The sequence below is a fragment of the Salmo trutta genome, chromosome 13 (genome assembly GCF_901001165.1).
Source record: "Salmo trutta chromosome 13, fSalTru1.1, whole genome shotgun sequence".
Classification (NCBI taxonomy): Eukaryota; Metazoa; Chordata; class Actinopteri; order Salmoniformes; family Salmonidae; genus Salmo; species Salmo trutta.
The window spans coordinates 52,675,610-52,691,936 of record NC_042969.1 but is presented as its reverse complement, the minus strand read 5'-3'; the positions used below and the strand labels follow the sequence as shown (position 1 = coordinate 52,691,936).

Sequence of the window (16,327 nt, the reverse complement as noted above, 5' to 3'; positions counted from 1 at the left end):
ACTAGATGAAACTACCGCTACTGTGTAGCGGCCTCATCTCCCACCAATGAAATGTATACATGTATACAAATAAGTTTCATGCTGTCACGGAAGTCGGCTCCTCTCCTTGTTCAGGCGGCGCTCTGCGGTCGACGTCACCGGCTTTCTAGCCATCGCCGCTCCATTTTTCATTGATCCATTTGTTTTGTCTTGTTCCCTGCACACCTGGTTTACATTCCCCAATCACACTGCATGTATTTATTCCTCTGTTCCCCCTCATGTCTTTGTGTGATATTGTTTGTGTTACGTGTTATTTGTGACGCGCCAGACTGGTGTTCTTATATTCCGTGTTGTTCACGAGGTATGTTTATTTGTTAAACAATATTTTTGTGACTGTTTGCGCGTTTTTGCACTTTTGCCAATTTGCTGGAGGTTTTGACGCTGTTGCGTCCGTCTGTTGCTTTCTCCTGCCTCAATAAAGTGTGTGCCTGTTCACAACCCTCTGCTCTCCTTCACCTGATTTCGCTACCAGTACGCACACCGTTGACACATGCGATGCTCTCAACTCAGCAGTTCTCTCAAGCATGATGAACATGCATGTGTGGAAAAGCTTAACAGTGCTAACATGTCAATTCAACAGAGGAGGGTGTAAGCAAATTGAGCTGTTTGTGTGCGTGTGCAGAGAGAGTACTGTGAGTGTGTGTGTATGTATGTGTGTGTGTGTGTGTGTGTGTATGTGTGTGTGTGTGTGTGTGTGTGTGTGTGTGTGTGTGTGTGTGTGTGTGTGTGTGTGTGTGTGTGTGTGTGTGTGTGTGTGTGTGTGTGTGTGTGTGTGTGTATGGGTGTGCAGTTGAAGTCCACTGTATAGCACAGTGAGTTTTTAGAAGTGGGGTAAAGCAAGTCAGACAGTTAGCACTGTGTACCCCTTCCTTTCTCCCCTCGCTCCAGGCCAAATCCAGCCACTTTTCATGTTCATAGTGCATTTCTCTTCAACTTGTCAGGGGCTCTTCAATAAAAGAGAACACACGACCATTTTATTGTTTTTGTCAATGAATGTTCTGAAAAGAAATTGCAGACAATATGGCTCACTACAAGAGTAGGCAATACACAAGACATAGACGGACATGCCATAACAGTGAGTTTGGACTTTAAGTGGATGGGGAGACTGGTGTGATGTAGAAAAGCCCATTGTTGTGTCTGTCTGTCACCTCATGAAGACAATCTTTCATCCCCAGGGATAATTAGATGGACAATTATAATCCCCCCCAAAATCAGTTTAGATCAGAGTTGGAAACTCATCACTCCGTATAGTACTTTAGACTTGTGATCTGGGGTAATCTATCTGAAGGAAACGTTGTTATGAATATAACTTCTGTTCCCTGAAGTAGGGAATGAGGTACAGTATAACATATTATGGGAAGTCAACGACCAATCATATTCACCTGAAGATGGGCCAATGGATGCCGAGCCCGCCCTCGGAAGCCCCGTCTTCCTGGCCAAACCCCTTGATGGTGCGGGGCCAAAATGTGTTATACATCATTCCCTTCAGGGAACAGTAGTTATATTCATAACTGTATGTTCCCTTTCAGTTGGTCACTCTGTATAACATACTATGTGGACATACAATCACGCCCCATGATGGCTCAGAGGCTACCAAACTAGGAGGCCCACGGCAGCCCAAGCACACCCAGTTCCCACCGGCTCCAAAAAGGGTTTTACAGAAGACACCTTTTTCCCTAATACTCACCCAAGAAGCCTGAACTGTCAGAGCCCCATATAGGGAACCAGAACCTGCTGCTTCATGGCTATACGCACTGACAAGCTGCCAATAGACCCCACTGTTCCAAGAACATTACTTACCTTGCGAACCTGAAATGTCAGAACTTATACAAGGAACCACAAGTCCAAAATAACAGAACTCCTGACTTGGTGAAGTGCACGGCAGCCCGAGGCTCAAACCCACTGGAAACCTACAGTAACCCGGAAACTGTGTACTCACACGTTGCCACGACAGCCCGAGGCTCAAACCCACAGGAAACTGTGGTAACCCTGATAATGCACACTTTACGCTGTGCCGCACCTCAAGTCAGCCCAAGGCGCAAATCCACAGGGAACTGTGGTAACCCAGACAAGTCCGCAACCTGGACGCTGCCTAACACCCACTTCCGGACTCAGCCATAAGAACACTATGAGCCACACTGGGAGCAGTTACATTCAAGCGATAAAATCTCACAAAGGTATGTGGGGAACCCCAACTCGCTGCGGCTCAGATATCACCAATCGTCAGGCCCCTGAACAATGCCCAATAAGCCACCACACCCCAAGTGGAGTGGGCACGCACACTGCTAGGCAACCTTTGTCCTTTGCTGTCACGTGACAGGGAGATAGCATCCTAAATCCAATGAGAAAGTGCCCTACCCCGAGCTGGATTAGCGAAACAGACAAAAAGCTGGGCACAAACGTAGATATCCTTGTTCCTATCTATATACGTGCGTAAAGCGCTCACCGGACACAGGCCATGCAACCTCGGTTGTTCACTGGAAGCAAACGGAGGGGTGGGAAAGGGAACATCTTGACAGTCAGGGACCTGTAAAACATAGCTATAATCTTGGGAACAAAAGCTGGATTAGGAAGTAACATCACTTTGAAGTTGCCAGGCTCGAACTCCAAACAGGAAGGGTGTACTGATAGTGTTGAGATATATGGAGATTCCCAACGTTCTTGGCCGACACCAAGGCCATGAGCAGGGCAGTTTTGAAGGAAAGGACCTTTAGGTCCACAGACTCAAATGGTTCAAACGGAGGCTCACACAGAGCGTCCAGCACCAAAGCTAGGTCCCAGGTCAGTGCCATAGGCTTAGACACTGGTTTGAGCTGACGAACACCTTTCAGAAACCAGACCACCAGAGGATGAGTCCCTGGGGTAGAGCCATCAAGCCCAGCATGACACGCCGAGATGGCTGCCATATAAAACTTCAATGTGGAAAAAGAAAGGCCCTGCTCAAAAAGCTCTCGCAAGAACGTCAACATTACCACCAAAGTGCTCTGAAAATGAGAAACGCCTTTAACCTAACACCAACCCTCAAACGTGCACCACTTTTATATAAATACTAGCCTCTCGTAGAGGGTGCGCACGCTGACTGTGTAGCCTTAATCACATTCCAGGGTAAACCCATAGCCATCAAATTCAACCTCTCAGGGAAAAGGTTTTTCTGAGAGTTTCATGTCTCCAGAGAAATTGTAGTGGAGTAAATGGTCAGATGACTTTTTAAATCGAAAAAGAATGTCTGAAAGTTGTATATTATCCACTGACTCACTGGAGCAGGGACGGGCAACTTTGATGGGGGTGAGAGGGCACAAAAAATCTGAACTGATCACATCTATACCCACATATGCAGTCAGAGCCTTTTGGGGGCCCTAAGTGGGCAAAACCTTTTCGCCCCTGTCTCCTGAGGTGAGGTTGACCAAAAAATATATATGGGTACCCCCCAGTCGGTAATTCAACAATGATCACTACAAGATTAGATAGCTGGCTAGACTAATTTTCCAATCTAAAAATGTTTTGCTGACATAAGCTAATGGAGTGACTGTTAGTGACAACAAGAGAAACTGCTGATACACAACCACATTTCGATATTGAACCTGTGCGTTCTGCTATTCTAACTCTAAGTAAGTTGAGACCCCAACTTAGCTTCAATAAAAACATTTATATACTCTGTGTGTGTGTATGTATATACAGTACCAGTCAAAAGTTTGGACACACCTACTCATTCAAAGGTTTTTATTTATTTTTACTATTTTCTACATTGTAGAATAAAAGTGAAGACATCAAAACTATGAAATAACACATGGAATCATGTAGTAACCAAAAAAGTGTGAAACAAATCTAAATATATTTTAGATTCTTCAAAGTAGCCACCCTTTGCATTGATGACAGCTTTGCACACTTGGCATTCTCTCAACCAACTTCATGAGGTAGTCACCTGGAATGCATTTCAATTAACAGGTGTGTCTTGTTAAAAGTTAATTTGTGGAATTTCCTTTCTTAATGCAATTGAGCCAATCAGCTGTGTTGTGACAAGGTAGGGTTGGTATACAGAAGATAGCCCTATTTGGTAAAAGACCAAGTCCATATTATGGCAAGAACAGCTCAAATAAGCAAAAAAAATTAACAGTCCATCATTACTTTAAGACATGAAAGTCAGTCAATCCGGAAAATTTAAAACACTTTGAAAATTTCTTCAAGTGCAGTCGCAAAAACCATCAAGCGCTATGATGAAACTGGCTCTCATGAGGACTGCCACAGGAAAGGAAGACCCAGAGTTACCTCTGCTGCAGATGATAAGTTCATTAGAGTTACCAGCCTCAGAAATTGCAGCCCAAATAAATGCTTCACAGAGTTCAAGTAACAGACACATCTCAACATCAACTGTTCAGAGGAGACTGCGTGAATCAGGCCTTCGTGGTCGAATTGCTGCAAAGAAACCACTACTTAAGGACACCGATAAGAAAGAGACTTGCTTGGGCCAAGAAACACAAGCAATAACATTAGACCGGTGGAAATCTGTCCTTTGGTCTGATGAGTCCAAATTTGAGATTTTTAGTTCCAACTGCCGTTTCTTTGTGAGACGCAGAGTAGGTGAACGGATTATCTCTGCATGTGTAGTTTCCACCATAAAACATGGAGGAGGAGGGGTGGGGGTGCTTTGCTGGTGACACTGTCTGTGATTTATTTAGAATTCAAGGCACACTTAACCAGCATGGCTACCACAGCATTCTGCAGCGATACGCCATCCCATCTGATTTGCGTTTAGTGGGACTATCATTTGTTTTTCAAAAGGACAATGACCAAGAAGGAGAGTGATGGAGGGCTGCATCAGATGACCTGCCTCCACAATCACCCAACCTCAAACCAGTTGAGATGGTTTGGAATGAGTTGGACCGCAGAGTGAAGGAAAAGCAGCCAACAAGTGCTCAGCAAATGTGGAACTACTTCAAGACTGTTGGAAAAGCATTCCTCATGAAGCTGATTGAGGGAATGCGAAGAGTGTGCAAAGCTGTCATCAAGGCAAAGTGTGGCCAGAATCTAAAATATATTATGATTTGTTTAACACTTTTTTGGTTACTACATGTTTCCATTTGTGATATTTCATAGTGTTGATGTCTTCACTATTATTCTACAATGTAGAAAATAGTAAAAATAAAGAAAAACCTTGAATCAGTAGGTATGTCCAAACTTTAACTGGTACTACATATATATATTTTTGGTGGGGGGTATTGATTGGCCGGCCTACAAAAGGGGGGCATGGCCCCGGCCCACCACTTGCCCATCCCTATACTCGAGGAACCAAAGGAGACTTAGATCCCTGTAGTCTTATTGAAAACAGTCAGATGATGTGCTCAGTCCCTAAGCCACCCAGTAAGAAATGAAGAGCCTTGTAGCATCTTACCTCCTGTGGCACTGGCGTATCAGTTTGATGGATCCCATCCCAACAATGGCGGGGCGAATTGACTCTGCTTGTTCTCATTGGATTTGCATGGCAATAAAATAAATGCCCTCTCTCATGTCATCTGGGACGATAGCATGGCAAACCAGTCCAATTAATAGGGGATAACATAGAGGAGCAGATGAAGTTACTTATATAACCCAGAGCCCTGTTTTGAGGAGATGACAAACCCCCGTGTTAACAAAACAAATATACGGTTAATTCCCACACGAAAAAAAGGGATCATCCGTCCACACACACACACCAGATAATCTGACAGTGGTGGAGTAATGGACACAATGCTTTGTGCTGCTCACTGGGATGAGAGAAGAGATGGAGGATTTAAGAGCTATTCAGGCGTTGAAAAGATGAGGGTGCATTAGGGGAATCTGATGCCCTCAGAATGGACATTCTATCCCAGTGCTTAATACTGACCATAGGTTTACATACACACCAATAATTGAGGAGAGCTACTTTAGTACAGGAGAATCACCATGGTTATCCACCATCACATGGAGCAACCATTGCAACAACCAAATGCAGTAAAATCTATAGTATTTTGCTCTGACTACATGTTCAGAACAGTTATTATATTAATGTGAGGCTTAGGTTTTAGTGCTGTAGTGTTCCATAAAAAATGACTAGATGAAACTCAAAACGATGCTTGCGTAGCGGCCTCATCTCCCACCAATGAAATGTATACATGTATACAAATACGTCTCATGCGATGCTCTCAACTCAGCACTTCTCTCAAGCGTGATGAACATGCATGTGTAGAAAAGCTTAACAGTGCTGGTATGTCAGTTCAACAGGGGAGGGTGTAAGCAAATTGAGCTGAATAGAGTGAGTAGAAAGATGTGTGTGTGTGTGTGTGTGTGTGCGTGCGTGCGTGCGTGCGTGCGTGCGTGTGTGTAAGAGCAGTGGTTGAAAAAGTATGGTGGAAGTAAAGATACCTTAATAGAAAATGACTCAAGTATAAGTGAAGTTAATCCAATAAAAAGTCTAAAAGTATTTGGTTTTAAATATACTTAAGTATCAAAAGTAAATGTAATTGCAAAAATATACTTAGGTATCAAAAGTAAACGTAAAAGTAGAAATAATTTCAAATTGCGAATATTAAGCAAACCAGACGGCACAATTTTCTTGTTCTTTATTTATTTACGGATAGCCGGCGAGACACTCCAACACTCAGACATAATTTACAAACAAAGCATTTGTGTTTAGTGAGTCCACCAGATCAGAGGCAGTATGGATGAGACGAGGTGTTCATTTGAGTGATGAATTGGACCATTTTCCTGTCCTGTTAAGCATTAAAAATGTAATGACTACTTTTGAGTGTCAGGGAAAATGTATGCAGTAAAAAGTACATTTATTTTCTTTAGGAATGTGGTGAAGTAAAAGTTGTCCAAAATATAAATAGTAAAGTACAGATACCTCAACAAAATACTTACAGTTGAAGTCTGAAGTTTACATACACTTAGGTTGGAGTCATTAAAACTCGTTTTTCAACCACGCCACAAATTTCTTGTTAACAAACTATAATTTTGGAAGGTCGGTTAGGACATCTACTTTGTGCATGACACAAGTAATTTTTCCAACAATTGTTTACAGACAGATTATTTCACTTCTAATTTGCTGTATCACAATTCCAGTGGGTCAGAAATGTACATACACTAAGTTGACTGTGCCTTTAAACAGCTTGGAAAGTTCCAGAAAATGATGTCATGGCTTTAGAAGCTTCTGATAGGCTAATTGACATCATTTGAATCAATTGGAGGTGTACCTGTGTATGTATTTCAAGGCCTACATTCAAACTCAGTGTCTCTTTGCTTGACATCATGGGAAAATCAAAAGAAATCAGCCAAGACCTAAGAAAATAAATTGTAGACAGCCACAAGTCTGGTTCACCATGGGACCACGCAGCCGTCATACCGCTCAGGAAGGAGATGCATTCTGTCTCCTAGAGATGAATGTACTTTGGTGCAAAAAGTGCAAATCAATCCCAGAACGACAGCAAAGGACCTTGTGAAGATGCTGGAGGAAACCGGTACAAAAGTATCTATATCCACAGTAAAACGAGTCCTATATCAACATAACCTGAAAGGCCGCTCAGCAAGGAAGAAGCCACTGCTCCAAAACCGCCATAAAAAAGCCAGACTATGGTTTGCAACTGCACATGGGGACAAAGATTGTGCTTTTTGGAGAAATGTCCTCTGGTCTGATGAAACAAAAATATAACTGTTTGGCCATAATGACCATTGTTAATTTTGGAGGAAAAAGGGGGATGCTTGCAAGCCGAAGATCACCATCCCAACTGTGAAGCACGTGGGTGGCAGCATCATGTTGTGGGGGTGCTTTGCTGCAGGAGGGACTGGTGCACTTCACAAAATAGATGGCATCATGAGGAAATAAAATTATGTGGATATCTTGAAGCAACATCTCAAGACGTCAGTCAGGAAGTTAAAGCTTGGTCACAAATGGGTCTTCCAAATGGACAATGACCCCAAGCATACTTTCAAAGTTGTGGCAAAATGGCTTAAGGACAACAAAGTCAAGTTATTGGAGTGGCCCTCACAAAGCCCTGACCTCAGTACTATAGAAAATGTGTGTGCAGAACTGAAAAGGCGTGTGCAAGCAAGGAGGCCTACAAACCTAACTCACTTACACCAGCTCTGTCAGGAGGAATGGGCCAAAATTCACCTAACTTATTGTGGTAAGCTTGTGGAAGGCTACCTGAAACGTTTGACCCAAGTTAAACAATTTAATGGCAATGCTACCAAATACTAATTGAGTGTATGTAAACTTCTGACCCACTGGGAATGTGATGAGAGATAAAAAAGCTGAAATAAATCATTCTCTCTACTATTATTCTAACATTTCACATTCTTAAAAGAAAGTGTTGATCCTAACTGACCTAAGACAGGGAATTTTTACTAGGATTAAATGTCATGAATTGTGAAATACTGAGTTTAAATGTATTTGGCTAAGGTGTATGTAAATTTCCGACTTCAACTGTAAGTAGTACTTTAAAGTATTTTCACTTAAGTACATTACACCACTGACTGTGTGTGTGTGTGTGTGAGTGTGCAGTTCACATTTTTAGAAGTGGGGTAAAACAAGTCTGTGTACCCCATCCTTTCTCCCCTCGCTCCAGGCCAAATCCAGCCACTTGTCATGTTCCCGAGTGCATTTCCCTGGTCAGGGGCTCTTCAATAAAAGATAACACACGTCCATTTTATTTCCTGTACGTTTTTGTCAGTGAATGTTCTGAAAACAAATTGTGGACAATATGGCTCACCTCAAGAGTAGGCTACACACCGAGACATGCCAAATCAGTGAGATTGGACTTTAAGTGGGTGGATAGACTGGTGTGTTGTAGAAAAGCCCATTTGTTGTCTCTGTCACTTCATGAAGACATCCTTTCACCCTCAAGGATGTTTAGATGGACAATTATAATCCTCCCAAAATCTGTTTAGGTCAATGTTGGAAACTCATCACTACATATAGTACTTTACACTTGTCATCTGGGGTAATCTATCTGTAGAAAACTGGGTCAGCGCTTTTCCCTATTTGTTTTGTGTATACTTTCTGTCACATTGACAGTTTAGACAACAGAACGCCACACTATTTGCCCCACGGCTCATCTCTTTCTAGCTGAAGCTGCATGAAAACATACAATATTTATATTCCACATTTCTTTTTTTAACAATAAATATGCCCAAGACTCTATTGTGGACTGATGCCTTTTCTCTTGCTGATGCTCTTACCTTTTAAATGTGTCCACCACTTTGTTTTGAGGTGTACTACTAAAATGGGACAAACAGTAAAGTTCTGCAACTGATTACCTATTGCTCAGACAGATGTTACAGAGGGGAGAAACATCTGCTTGCTCTGCAGCCTTTTCCCCTCGCTTCTCAGAAGAGGCAGGGGAGACAAGCCACACCCCCTTCAATTTCTTCTACATAACAGCACTTTAGAGCTGGCTAATTGCACTGTAAAATGTCTGGTCTCGGTAAAAGGGCTCTGTACTGTAACAAATTGGGCTTGTTTTTGTGCTTGTTGATGTATTTTTAACACCCGCCCTGTCATAAATGTATGACGGGTAGAAGGAGCTGTGATGATGCTGTTAACATGTGAGAGAGTTGGTCCATTGTTTCCCAGCGTAGAATGTCATTACATAATTGGTACCTTGAATATTTTAGCTTCTTTGTGACGGCATCCATAATTCATGTTAATGCAGGCGCAACAGGCTGGTGGTTACATGTAAAAGTCCTTATTTTCCTTTCTCTCATCTTTCCTTGTTTTTCTTCTTTACATTTTAGTCATTTAGCAGACACTCTTATCCAGAGCGACTTACAGTAGTGAATGCATACATTTCATACAATTTAATACATTTTTTTTTTTTTTCCCTGTGCTGGCCCCCTGTGAGAATCGAACCCACAACCCTGGTGTTGCAAACACCATGCTCTACCAACTGAGCTACAGGGAAGGCTTCTCTCCCTCTTTTAAACACAATGCTGACTAAATAATAGTAAAATATTTACAAAATACAATTACAATGTACCCTAAAGCCTAATGTATCAAAATAAAATACAAAATACTTTTGCAAGTACAGTATCTATTTTCAAAATATATTAGCAATTTCCCCCCTTAACCTCAAAAACATTCTCAGTAATGGTAACAAAAATGTTTGACTTGCTATGACTGTGATCTGTGGTTGTTTATCTACTTTAGTTGAATGCACTGAATGTAAATCGCTCTGGATGCTAAATTACCTAAATGGAAAAATGACCACTTGCAAAGCATGTTGGGTATTATTATTCTAATGAGCTCCACCCCCAAATAAGACCACATTTGAATGACTAGAGATGGGCAAAGATACATCTAAATGTATCTTATAAAATACCGTAAAGAACATATACAAATAAAATACTAAATATTGTTGTCAACGATACATTTTTAAAATACAGAAAATATATTTAAAGTAGGCAACAACAAAAAAGAGACTATTTAAGTAAAATATCCTCTGCAATTGTAAATGGTGTGAACACCATTTTTTAAATTTCAACTTATTTTATAAATAGGCCATATATCATTTTTTTTTATCAGGACTGTTGAAAAGTTTTTAGGAAATACGAAATACAGTTCTCTAGAGTATATTGTTACAAAATACACTGAACTGTAGTTCAAGCCAGTGAAAGAAAAATTGCAAAATACTCAAGTTATTTAAATACGTATTTCAAGTACATGTAGCATAATACTCCCAATCTCTGATAAATATGACCCTTGGTTAAGATGAGCTCCCTTCATCCCACGATTCACGATCGGCTCTTTTCATGTCTCCATCTCCTCTTAACCAAGTAATAATATCATAATGCAACTACCGCTCCATTGTCTGATTAGCCACCTTCTCTCCCCTTCCCTGAATGGAACATAGTGTTTAAAGTTATTAGTCCATCAGAGCCAAGGCCCACAGCAATGTCAGGAGTCCATCGTGTCAACTGTCTTTGCAGGGCTTTACACATTAGTGTAATAATGATATTATTTGCAAAGGGGGTGGGGGCTGCTGGGGAAATGGTGACTTAGTGTGGCTGTACACATGTCAGATCCAAGGTTGGGACTGGGACCAGGTGGACTGTGTTTGTTGGGGCTTTAGATTCCCAGAGAGTTAGCTCTAAGCGACCACATCATTGTAGATTGACCTTAATCTGTTTACTGAAATCCCACTGCTAAATGATAGACTCACCCCTGTTCCTCTGCATCCCTTGCCCCTCCCTCATGCAGACCAGACCAACACAACCATGACTTAGTCTCTCTGCACTGGTCCAATCGCTGCTCAGTGCCATCTGAGTCCAGCGCTCTCCTTTTAAAAATCCCCCTCTCTGTGGTGAATCAGCACTCGCAGCGCAGCCCTCCGGTGATACAGCAAGTGGTAGAGAAGTCTACTGAAACAGCCTACAGTAGGTACTCACTCCTTCTCTCTCTTCTTTTTCCCACTCTCTCCCCCTCCTCAAATATTACGTGTCGTCCCCATCACCCGTTCCCCTGGGTCGACTCTCGACTTTGTGTGTCTTCCATTGTCCCTGCATCCTCTAACATAACTCAACTTTGTACTTTGCTTGTTTGGCTGACAGCGTGGCGTATGCGGTTCACCGTGCAGTCAGTTTCACTTGAAGCGGCTCTTGCGCTTTCAATCACTCTGCCTAGTGATTGTAATGCACATTGAAGCACGGACACATGGGCAGAGCATGTTTGGGACATGCTAAACAAAGTACGATTTGTGCATGTGAATTGTGAAATGCATTGGAAAGTTAGTGGTGCATGGCAAAATGACCTAGGCTTTTAGCCTTCTGAGCTGGTTGACTAATGACCTGACTCTCATGACTTCACATGGTGGTATTACCATTTAAGCTGATATAACCATCACTTTCATTTTGGCTGGGTTGACAACGGTCCCATTTATGTCAGTCATTTCTCTCCCCGTGAGAGTGGAGACGTGGTAAATAAATCATTAGACAAGGGATTGCGTGTTGATCTTTAAATGTTGTTCTCAGGATTATTCTGACACATCCCTATGTTTTAAGATGTTTGGAATTAGAGGCATGACTTTGCATACAAAATGTAAACAAACAAGACCAATAGGTCACAAATGCTAGCTGTCTTACTCATTGATGTTGCGATATAATGCGGGGTAATGAGGATAGATAGTTAAACTACAACCATATATAGATATTTAGTTATTTCTGGCTCAGTCTTTACTAAGAAAACAAAAAGGGGAACTACAGGCACTCAAATCTCTTAAACGGCCTTCCTTTATTCTCTGAAAAATATTGGCACTTTAATTAAAAAAATACATTTTAAGAATTTTATGGAAATTTCTTCGCTTTTTTACAACCAATTCAAACATTTTTATGTAAATGGGATGTTATACAAGGGTCCAGAAATAGTTTTTTGCAATTTCACTTGTTTTTGAGAAACTTACCCACAACCAGCAATACATTTTCTCATCCTCGTTGTGCGTTATGGGGGCTCTGAAAAAACATGAACAAAGGCTCCAAAAACACCCAAATACACCTCACTCAAAAAATCTCTCAATATAGTGATGCAGGTCTTTACATGTTGTTCACATTAAATTGTGTCATTCCAAACATTTTCGGCAACGTTATATCCATTTTGTGCGACGCAATCCGTTACCTTTATCCAGCTGTCCATTCTCAGAGTAACCTGCTGCTACAGGTAACTGCCAAAATAAAGGAAACACCAACATGAAGTGTATTAATACGTTGGGCCACCATGAGCTACGTTGGGCCACCATGAGTTCATGGGCTACCAGAACAGCTTCAATGTGCCTTGGCATCGATTCTACAAATGTCTGGAATTTCCTGTGTGGATGCGCCTGCTTTTAATATACTTTGTAACCCTCATTTACTCAAGTGTTTTCTTTATTTTGGCAGTAACCTGTAGACTGGACAGAGAGGTATCACTCGAGTCGCAACTAAATTGAATATAACGTTGCGGATAAGGTTTGTAATGACACAATTTCATGTGTACAACATCTAAAGACCTGCATTACTATACTGAGAGTGTTTCCGTTTCTAAAATGACTATTTGGGTGTTTTTGGAGCATTTGTTCATGTCTTTTCAGAGCCTCCGTAAATGAGGAAATGAATCGCTAGTTAGAGTTCCTGAAATACAAGTGAAAGCAACAACAACAAAAAGTGTCTGGACCCCTCATTTACTCAATTGTTTCCTTTATTTTGGCAGTTACCTGTAGACTGAATGGAGAGGTATTGCTCGAGTCCCAACAAAAATAGAAATGTGGTAGTGAAAAAGCAAACGCCTCCTTTAAAGGTTGCTTAGAAATGATTGTTCCTAGTCTAAATTGCATTTTAGTTATTCTTCTTCCCTGTCATCGCTATTGGAAGAAAGAGTATCTGGAGCATAGCACTTGAGTGGAGACAGATGATGAACTTCTGTGCTAAGAGATCACTTAAGTGCTGCTATGCATATGTGAATATGAATATGACGTTCAGGATGTTTCATAGATATGTTCCGTCATCCTTCACACAGGCCTCCTCTGTGTGACCATGTGAGTTGATATTTTCTATTCTCTCTTAGAAGATGACACCTAAACCATCTGGATATTGGATTTTGGATATCAAGCAATCCATATCGGATATTGCCTTGGATATTATCTTGCATAATACAAATAATTTTCCACTGTGAGAAAGGTCCTTGTTTAGAACTTTCGCTTTGACACCATGGGCTGTACTCGAGCCTTAAATTAGGTTTCTTTATCTGCACTGATAATTGGTGAGGTGAGGGAGACTTTATCAGACCTACTGATCATTAAAAGAAGAATTGAACGGTGAACTCTCACCCTGCCTCCACTTCAATGACAACGTCCTCGGACAACTCTTCCATCCAAACGCGACAGGGAACATCACCTCTGGTTGCTTTTAAACCAAGTTAAGGAGTAAGGTCTTTAGGACCTTCGTGTACAGTATATAGCTCATGTATGGATGGAATGACGCCTTCAGAAGCCTCCCTGGAACCTAAGCTGGTTATTATCTCTGCTGAAAGGAGTTGCTATGAATATCCAGTGTCCTACTCTTTATGGGTTTCTTAATGCTGTGGAGTATCACCAGAGCTTTATTTGGGACCCAGATGTTTGTTGACTGTGATATATGTTTTGGTGGACAGTTCGTCTTTAGTTGCCTCAGTGGAACACATTTTTGACACAAACTTCAGCACACCTGATACCATCAACTGTAATCAACTGTAATCACACTGCATTGCAGTGCTAGAGGCATCACTACAGACACTGGTTCGTTCCCAGGCTGTGTCACAACCGGCCGTGTTCGGGATTCCCATAGGGCGGCGCACAATTGGCCCAGCATCATCTGGGTTAGGGGAGGGTTTGGCCGAGGTAGGCTGTCATTTTAAATAAGAATTTGTTCTTAACCTTTATTTAACTAGGCAAGTCAGTTAAGTAAAATCATGCAAAACAACACAGCCGCGGGGCCTGTATGGTATTAACTTCAACATTTATTGTCCCTGTCATGACACCACACCTCTCTGGTGGCCCTGGGGTGCCCTTATCTGTGTGTTCCTCCCAGGTTTTAATAGCACACTGAAATAGAACTGGGATGACATAATCAAAGACATGATTTTTATTTAGCTGGGATCTCCTCTCGTGTTGTGACAGGAAACAGAAGCTTGTCAGTTAGGCTCCCCAGCCTGCCAGTGAATGCTTGGCTCTTTTCCCATTGCCTTGTTAGAGAGTATTAATTACAACTCCTAACAGCGATCACTATTGATGAACCTCAAGTCTTAATTTGCTCCTTCCTTCTGTCTGTTTCAATGGGTTTCTCATTGGCCTCTAGGGACAGACAGAGCTCATTGTGAGCCAATCAAAGTAATTTGTGTCATTCCCTCACTGGGCCTGTGTCTCTGCAGTCTTTCACAGTAGCTCAGGGCCTTAGACACATCCTCACCATTGAGAAGCATTGGGCAGGTTTCCATTAACCCAGGTTTATTTGATAAAAGCAATCATTGCGACCTGTGTAATGGAAATGGAAGATATAGGAGACATTTTCTAAAGATTGACAACATTTTTATCCTTTCCACAGGGGTGGATTTGTTGTCTAACTATTTATTGCGACAAATTATAATGGAAACTGATTTTCGAATAAATTATGATTGTCAAATACTTTTGAAGGTAGGTTGGGCATGTGATGTCATAACATAATTATAAGCAAATTTACCAGATATTGAAAACCAGTCAATATCTGGTGTGACCAACATTTGCCTCATGCAGCACGACTCATATCCTTTGCATAGAGTTGATCAGGCTGTTGATTGTGGCCTGTGGAACGTTGTCCCACTCCGCTTCAATGGCTCTGCGAAGTTGCTGGATATTGGCGGGAACTGGAACACGCTGTTGTACACGTCGATTCAGAGCATCCCAAACATACTCAATGAGTGACATGTCCAGTGAGTACAGTGGCTTACGAAAGTATTCACCCCCTTGGCATTTTTCCTATTTTGTTGCCTTACAACCTGGAATTAAAATGTATTTTTGGGAGGTTTGTATCATTTGAGTTATACAACATGCCTACCACTTTGAAGATGCAAAATATTTTTTATTGTGAAACAAACAAGAAATAAGACAAAAAAATGGAAAACTTGAGCGTGCATAACTATTCACCCCCCCAAAAGTCAATACTTTGAAGAGCCACCTGTTGCAGCAATTACAGCTGCAAGTCTCTTGGGGTATGAGTCTCTAGACTGAAACATGTTTCCCCCAAGAATTTCCGTGTATTTAGCATCATCCATCATTCTTTCAATTCTGACCAGTTTCCCAGTCCCTGCAGATGAAAAACATCCCCACAGCATGATGATGCAACCACCATGCTTCACTGTGGGGATGTTGTTCTCGGGGTGATGAGAGGTGTTGGGTTTGCTCCAGACATAGCGTTTTCCTTGATGGCCAAAAAGCTCAATTTTAGTCTCATCTGACCAGAGTACCTTCTTCCATATGTTTGGGGAGTCTCCCACATGACTTTTGGCGAACACCAAACGTGTTTGCTTATTTCTTTCTTTAAGCAATGGCTTTTTTCTGGCCACTCTTCCGTTAAGCCCAGCTCTGTGGAGTGTACGGCTTAAAGTGGTCCTATGGACAGATACTCCAATCTCCGCTGTGGAGGTTTGCAGCTCCTTCAGGGTTATCTTTGGTCCCTTTGTTACCTCTCTGATTAATGCCCTCCTTGCCTAGTCCGTGAGTTTTGGTGGGCGGCCCTCTCATGGCAGGTTTGTTGTGGTGCCACATTCTTTCCATTTTTTAATAATGGATTTAATGGT

General features: G+C 41.8%; 1 protein-coding gene across 5 annotated transcripts in view; it reads left to right on the top strand.

The window, feature by feature from the left end:
• Positions 1-16,327, top strand: part of LOC115205989 (uncharacterized protein C14orf132) — a 35,650-nt gene that overhangs the window by 10,636 nt on the left and 8,687 nt on the right. For 3 of the 5 annotated variants that reach the window (XR_003880723.1, XR_003880725.1, XR_003880722.1), the window contains exon 2: positions 11,249-11,424. The exons of 1 other annotated variant lie outside the window; for it this stretch is intronic. The gene's annotated coding sequence lies outside the window, so the exon portion shown is untranslated. Of the gene's footprint in view, positions 1-11,248; positions 11,429-16,327 lie in introns of all 5 variants that reach the window. One more of the 5 variants, XR_003880724.1, reaches the window with a different exon arrangement.